Source organism: Lithobates pipiens, unplaced genomic scaffold, assembly GCF_037356315.1.
Source record: "Lithobates pipiens isolate NorthernLeopardFrog02 unplaced genomic scaffold, aLitPip1_a1.2 Scaffold_16, whole genome shotgun sequence".
NCBI classification, from domain to species: domain Eukaryota; kingdom Metazoa; phylum Chordata; class Amphibia; order Anura; family Ranidae; genus Lithobates; species Lithobates pipiens.
In genome coordinates, this window is record NW_027507748.1 from 157,420,603 (window position 1) to 157,428,102 (window position 7,500).

Sequence of the window (7,500 nt, forward strand, 5' to 3'; positions counted from 1 at the left end):
ATTGCCGACATTGGTATTGATCGTATAATATCTAGATGATCCAGTGCTCGTAGACAGAGACACTTGGGGACGTTGTCTAAGGTAAAAAATTACGTCGCCCGCTGTCCGGACAGATAACAAAAAGATTTGTGGTATACCGAATGTCAGAGGTTAAATGCCTGACTGTTTATTTTAAGCGCTGTTTAGTTAAGTGATCTAAAGATCGCAAGGCTAATATTTTTTTTTTCTCCTTTCTCAGTGTGTTAACTTTCTTTTTTCTCATGTTTAACTTTTCTGTTGATGTTGCAAGCTCATTGAATAACGGTACTGCTGAGATACGTTTTAATTATTTTCTAATTCTCCCTATAGTGTGGGGAGGGTTGATGTTTATATTCTTCTTATATTCCTTTTGTTACCGTGAACCGAGAGTCGCTATTCCAGTGTTTTATAGGTTAATGAGAGACCAGACAGACACTGACAATGGGGAGTAACCTTTGTAAGAGAATATCTTGTGCTTGTTTATGTTGCTGTGTCCCTGAGTTGCCATTAGAAGGTGATAAGAAATTTATGCATAGCAATGACCCAAAGTCTGTTCAATACTGTGCTAAGTGGGAGAGGAAGTTTGGATTTAATGGTAAATTAACTGTGAAAGGGTGTCAGGAGTTGGTGGATAAGCTGAAGTTGTTAGGACCTAAAGATCGAAAAAAGTATGGGTTAAAAATGGCTGAGTATTGGCTTCAGCATGCTAAAATTAGGGTAGAAGGGAAAAGAACAAAGGAAAAATGCCAAGCCCAATTGCCCCTAGTGGACAAAGAGGATGATCTCATCTGTTATACCCAGAGACCACCTCCCTATAATGGTCCTCCCCCTCAGGTGCAAGTAACTGCCCAGGGTAACACCTTCCCTGTGACATCCACCCCTGTCAAAGGAACCGCCTCTGAACAAAACCCCACCTCCACTTCCTCAATCTCTCCAGACAGTAGTTCAGTCCTGGAGATGAACAGATCGATCCTTGAAACATTAACTGACGCCATAACTCATGCACTGGGTGCCCCAGCAGGAGCCAAGAGACTAAGTAAACCTCCTATTAGGTATGGTGTGGAGGACGGTGAGGAATACCCCTTGATAGAGGTCCCAAACCCAAGGGGAGGACAGAATGATGCACTGGGCCAGCCATATCCCTTGACTATGACTGTTTTTCGACCATGGACTGACAGTGATATACAAAAGGCTACAGAACACATAAAACATCCAAAATTAGGTCCAGCTGAATTCATTGAACACATAGAGGGATTACGGAACAGTTATAAATTGAATGGGGTGGAAGTAGAGAGAGCCCTGAGGAGAGTATTAGGATCAGATTGGGCTTCGGTAAAGGGGGATTGGGACCCCTGCGCCCCAGCAAATGCACATGGACGGGGGGATCCATTGCCTCCAGAAAGCCCAGACTTAGGAAACAGGTTGACTGCCCTACTGAACAGATGCCAGCTTAGATGGGTACAACGGACTGATTGGCAAAAAATAAATATGACAGTACAAGAAGATAAAGAAAGTGTCAGTGATTACCTAAATAAATTACGAGAGATTTTTAGAGTGTTCTCCGGGCTCCCCGAAGCTGAAGATGTGAATAGTGCATATCAGCAACAGCTAAAGATTGCTTTTTTAAATGGATTGAAACAGGATCATAAGGATTACATTGTTAAAAACATGGTTACTTACCGAACTGCATCAGTTTTAGATGTTTTACAATATGCTAAGCATTCTGAGAAGTATTTGAAAGCAAAAGCAAAAAAGAATGTGAAAGTAAAGGTTTTTATGCAAGGTGATGAAGGAGAGGAGGATGCAGAAGAGTACACTGCTGAGGCAGAACAAGAGGGGTCTCATAGAGGGAGAGGTACAGGTGGTTTTAGAGGAAGGAACAGTTTTAGAGGAAGAGGAAGGGGTAGAGGACAATGGAGGAATAAAGAATGGGTGGAAAGAAGGGAATGTTGGGATTGTGGAAAAAAGGGACATTTGGCTAGGGACTGCCCTGAGGGGCCAGGCCCTCACAAATCGGATTGACTAGAAACAGTATGTGTGAGCCACCTGGAAAAGATAGGGTATGTTGAAAGCTTACCACAGGTCGAGTTAATGGTGGAGAGAAAATGTGTACAGTTTTTAGTGGATTCTGGCGCCTCTAGGACCTTAATTCACCCTGCAGATGCGCCCCATATTGATAAATCTACAAAATCTATTTTGGTACAAGGAGTAAGTGGAAAATTGGTGAGGGAATTACTGTCTGAGTATGTCACCATTGAGGAACCAGAGACAGGGGTTAAAATCACAACCAGAGTGATCTTATCTACTGTCTGTCCTGTGAATCTCTTGGGTAGAGACCTAATGTCAGCCATGTGCATGTCAGTCAGTGCACAAAATAATGGGTTTGCAGTCCAGGTAGGACAGGGACCCATTAACCCAATAGAAGATACACACTACTATTACTCCTTAGATGTGTATATGAAAGACAAGGAGACAGTTGATACTGTTGACAAAATGATTAATTATGCTGAAACTGTGATGGAAGGGAGGACAGTGGATTTACAGACACCAAATAGAGTTCACTGCACAATGTATTTTAAGAGAACACCAGGGCCTGATAGGTATTATGCCTCCAGATTTTTCTTAAAGAAGGAAATTACCCTGCAATTAACCAATGTTTACTGGAGTGTTGAGGGATTCTGTGTATCAGCATGTTGTATACCCCCCGAAGAACAGGTTCTGTTTAGGGAAATTGCCCCACATCTATCCTTAGCTAAACCTAAAAGCCGAGATTGGAAAGATGTAGGAGAGTTTGTGAAGGAATGTCAAGACCTAAGAGATTGGGCTCCTGTGGGCCTACCTGATTTATACAAAAGTAAGTCGACAGGTTATTTCTGTCACAAACCCTTGGGACACGAAATCATTACAACACCCTCAGCACACATGTGGGCTGCAGGAACTGAATGATACTTGGCACAAGAGGATCATCTGTTAGATGGGCTTCCAGAGACACTGTGGACTAGAGGTCCAGCAGATGTAGGACTCATAAAAGGAGTCCAACCAGTAACCATCACTCCAAAATCACACTACAGACCCCACCTTAGACAATACCCCCTTAAGAAGGAAGCAGAGGAGGGTATAGCCCCTGTAGTAGATGAACTTTTAAAAACTGGGGTGATTATTCCATGTCCTGACAGCCCTTGCAATACTCCTCTTTTCCCTGTTAAGAAGGCTCCGCCTTCTACAGGCTGGAGAATGATACAAGATCTCCAAGCTGTTAACCAGGCAGTTATACCAAGAGCTCCTGTGGTACCAGATCCACACACATTACTGAATGATCTAGATCCAGGGAATGAATTCTTTTCTGTGATTGATATAAGTAATGCCTTCTTTAGTATTCCGGTGCACCCCGACCATCAATTTTGGTTTGCCTTCTCCTACAGGGGAAAAAGGTACACCTTCACCAGATTGCCCCAGGGCTATTGTGAGTCCCCTACCATCTTTTCACAAGCAATGTCCTCAAACTTGGCTCAGTTTATACCCCCAGGGGGAAGCCAGCTCCTCCTCTATGTAGACGATATCTTAGTGGCGTCTTCCACAGAAGAGGTTTGTAGGGCTGATACAATGGCTCTGTTATATTTTCTCCATGATCAAGGGCATAAGGTAAATAGAGCTAAACTTCAGTTGTGGCAACAGCAGGTCAAATACTTGGGGTACAACATCTCAAAAGAAGGTCGGCACCTGGATGAGGAGAGAATACGAGCACTCCTCCAGCTGCCAAAACCAAAGACAAAGAAACAAATGATGTCCTTTCTGGGTATGACAAATTTCTGTAGAGCCTGGATTCCTGGGTATTCAATACTGACGGCCCCATTGCTACAGGCAATATACGGGAGCCCGATGGCCCCCCAGGATGCTATAAAATGGAGTGAGGAAACAGAGACTGCTTTTACTGACATAAAACAAGTCCTTTCTAGCTCATCAGTGTTAGCCTTACCAAATTATGACAAACCTTTTGAACAAACAGTGGACTCAAGGGAAGGTCACATGACATCAGTACTCACACAGTCACATGGTGGCCACCAGAGGCCGATTGCCTACTACTCTACAAAGTTAGACAGTGTAACTAGAGCACTTCCACCCTGTGTACAGGCAGTGGTTGCTGCAGCTGAAGCAGTCAAGGCCTCAGCATCTATAGTGCTGTATCACACACTGACTCTCAAGGTACCACATGCAGTGTCTGTTATCCTGTTACAGCAAAAGATATCACATTTGAGCCCAGCACGACACCTTTCCTGTATGACAATACTCTTGACACAACCTCACTTAACAATACAGAGGTGTACTACATTAAACCCATCCACGCTACTACCACTTCCTACTGACGGGTATAAACATGACTGCACTGTTGCCATCGCTGAAAAGGTACTGCCACGAAGTGATCTGAAAGATGTACCATTATCTAACCCTGACATGATACTTTTTGTTGATGGTTCTAGTAAGAAAAATCCAGATGGCACAAATGCAACAGGATATGCAGTAGTGACACAGGATGAGATTTTGGAAGCGGGGCCACTACCAAAACATTATTCAGCACAAGTTGCAGAACTTGTAGCATTGACAAGAGCATGTATACTGTCAGAAGGAAAATCTGTAACCATATACACTGACAGTCAATATGCCTTTTCAACAGTGCATGTTTTCGCACAACAATGGAAAAACAGGGGGATGGTCACCTCCAGTGGTAAACCAATTTCACATACGGACTTCATTTTAGAACTCCTAGATGCAATACAGTTACCAAAAAAGCTTGCAATCTGTAAATGTCAAGCACATACAAAATATACGGACCCCATCTCAAAGGGAAATAAAAGGGCAGATGAAGCTGCCAAAATAGCGGCACAAGAAACACATAAAATAATGACAGAACAGGAAATCATAGTGATAGATCATACAGTCCTTACTGATATGCAGCAAAATGCCCCCCCTGGGGAAAAACAATATTGGAAAACAAAGGGTTGCACAATAATTGATGACATTTACACATCACCTGAAGGGAAACCGGTATTACCAAAATCTTTATTTAGGTATGCAGCAGTATTGACACATGGAGTAACGCATGTGTCAAACAGGGGGATGACTGAGATGTTAAATAAAGTATGTACAGCCTATGGATTCACAAACTACTCAAAAACTTTTTGCTCTCAATGTCTTATATGTGCAAGACACAATGCTCAGGGAGGTATAAGACCACAGAAAGGGAAGTTCCCTACACCGCAATATCCATTCCAACACATTTGCATGGATTTTATTGAATTAGACAAATGTCAAGGGAAGAAATATTGTTTGGTAATTATAGACGCCCTGACAAAATGGGTGGAGATATTCCCGACAGGAAGTGCAGATGCACAGACTGTAGCCAAAGCATTACTAAGAGATATTATTCCTAGATTTGGAATACCTGAAAGGATTTACAGTGATAATGGACCCCATTTTGTAAATAAAACTATACAACATTTGACAGAAGTGATGGGTATCCAAATAAAAAACCATTGCGCCTACCACCCCCAATCAGCTGGATTGGTGGAGAGACACAATGGAATTTTAAAAAATAAGCTGAGAAAAGCTATGGAAGAAACTGGTAAAAATTGGATGTACTGCTTACCATTGGCGGTAACTAGTATGCATATTACACCCACAAAAGAAGGTTTGAGCCCATTTGAAATAATATATGGAAGGCCATATAAAATACCCTTATTGCCAAATGAAACACCAGCTGAAGAATCTGAACGTACTCTATCAGAATATATGTCTAATCTGTTGAAACAGAAGCAAATTAATGAAGTCTGTTCTATTCCAGAAGGTCCAATCCAAGGAGAAGAGAAAATCCATATTGGAGACTGGGTCCTGGTAAAAATAATAAAGAGAAAGCATTGGCACTCACCTAAGTGGGAGGGACCGTATCAAGTTCTTCTCATCACTCCCACGGCTATAAGGATAGCAGAGAGGTCTACCTGGATTCACCAGTCCCATTGTAAGAAGGTTTTACAGGCAGAGTAGGGCCAGTTGGCTACAAGAGGTCCAGAAAGTCCGGCTACAAAGGGAGGTCTCACACAAGGTGGGACTTGTCTCAAACCGGTGAAGTCTCCCTCCCCTTCCAACTCCCCTATCCTATCCGCTGGAACTCTGTAGCTGGTTAGGATGAAAGGGACAGTAATTATCCTTGGGTTACTGGTGACTCTAGGAGAGGCATCCATAAGAGGGGGTAGGCGCTATGGAAGAGTAGAGGAACCTTTGGATTGGGAAAGAACAGGAAAAGCATTAAATCTAACCTTTATAGAGGGAATAACTAGCACTATACTGGTAGACTTCTGTCAGATTGCAGATTGTGGGGATACAACTGGGGCTAGAGGACTTCTATGGGCAGATAAATATATCTGCTGGCTCTGGAATAAGGCAGGATGTCAAGCATGGGATCAGGCCCTATGGACTACAGCGCATCAAGATTGGGGGTATAATCAACCAGGTGCTAAAAAGAGTGGTATAAAGGAGAGACTCATAATCACAAAAGCGGCCAACTCCCCCTGCACAAATAGTAAGAACTGTAACCAACTATTAATAACATTAACGGAGCCGAGGAAGGAAGATCAGCGGTTGTATTCCATGGGAGCATGGGTGTCAGGAACTGACCCCTCAGGAACATTTTTCCTTGAGGTATTACCACCTAATAAAATTAAACAACAGGGAAAAGTAGACTCAGAAGGGAAAGAAGAAGGCCATACTAAAATAGAAGTTCTGAGTAAAACTATAAGATTCACTAACCTAACAATAGAAGATGCCATAGCTTTGGAGACGGGCTACCAAGAAAAAAATTAGTGGTTAGAATGGTTGAGGTACACGGTTAGAACTCTGAAAAAGGAAAACTGTTTAGTTTGTGCCGGAGCCAGACCACATTTAGCAACAGTTCCTTTTCCTCTAGATCACAATACAGATCCAGAAGGTTTAAAATGTATGTTGCAATTGTATAATAAGAGCTATAAACCTGAAGCAAATTCTACTTGTCACACATTGAGTTTGTTGTTTCCCCCAGTACAGAGACCTCAGATACCTCCAGCGGTTACCGCTTATCCGGGCAACTTTACTTGTTTTGCACTCCCAGGGAACCGTAGCGCGGTGGATCTTGGGTCACTTCCCGATGACTACTGTGTGGAGAGGATTAACACGGACAACGGTGACTGGGTTGAACATGACATTCAGAGAGCTGATGTCTGGTGGATGTGTGGGGATAAGAAACTGCGAGCTAGACTACCAGCCAATGCCCAAGGGGATTGCGCTATGGTCCAGCTGGCTATGCCCCTGAGAATCCTGTCAGAATACCCGTGGACTAAGAGTCACCGACAGTATCGTAGGGACACCTCTCCCTTGGGGTCATTTGACTCTCAGATCTACATAGATGAGATTGGGGTTCCTCGCGGGGTGCCGGACGAGTTTAAAGCCAGGAAT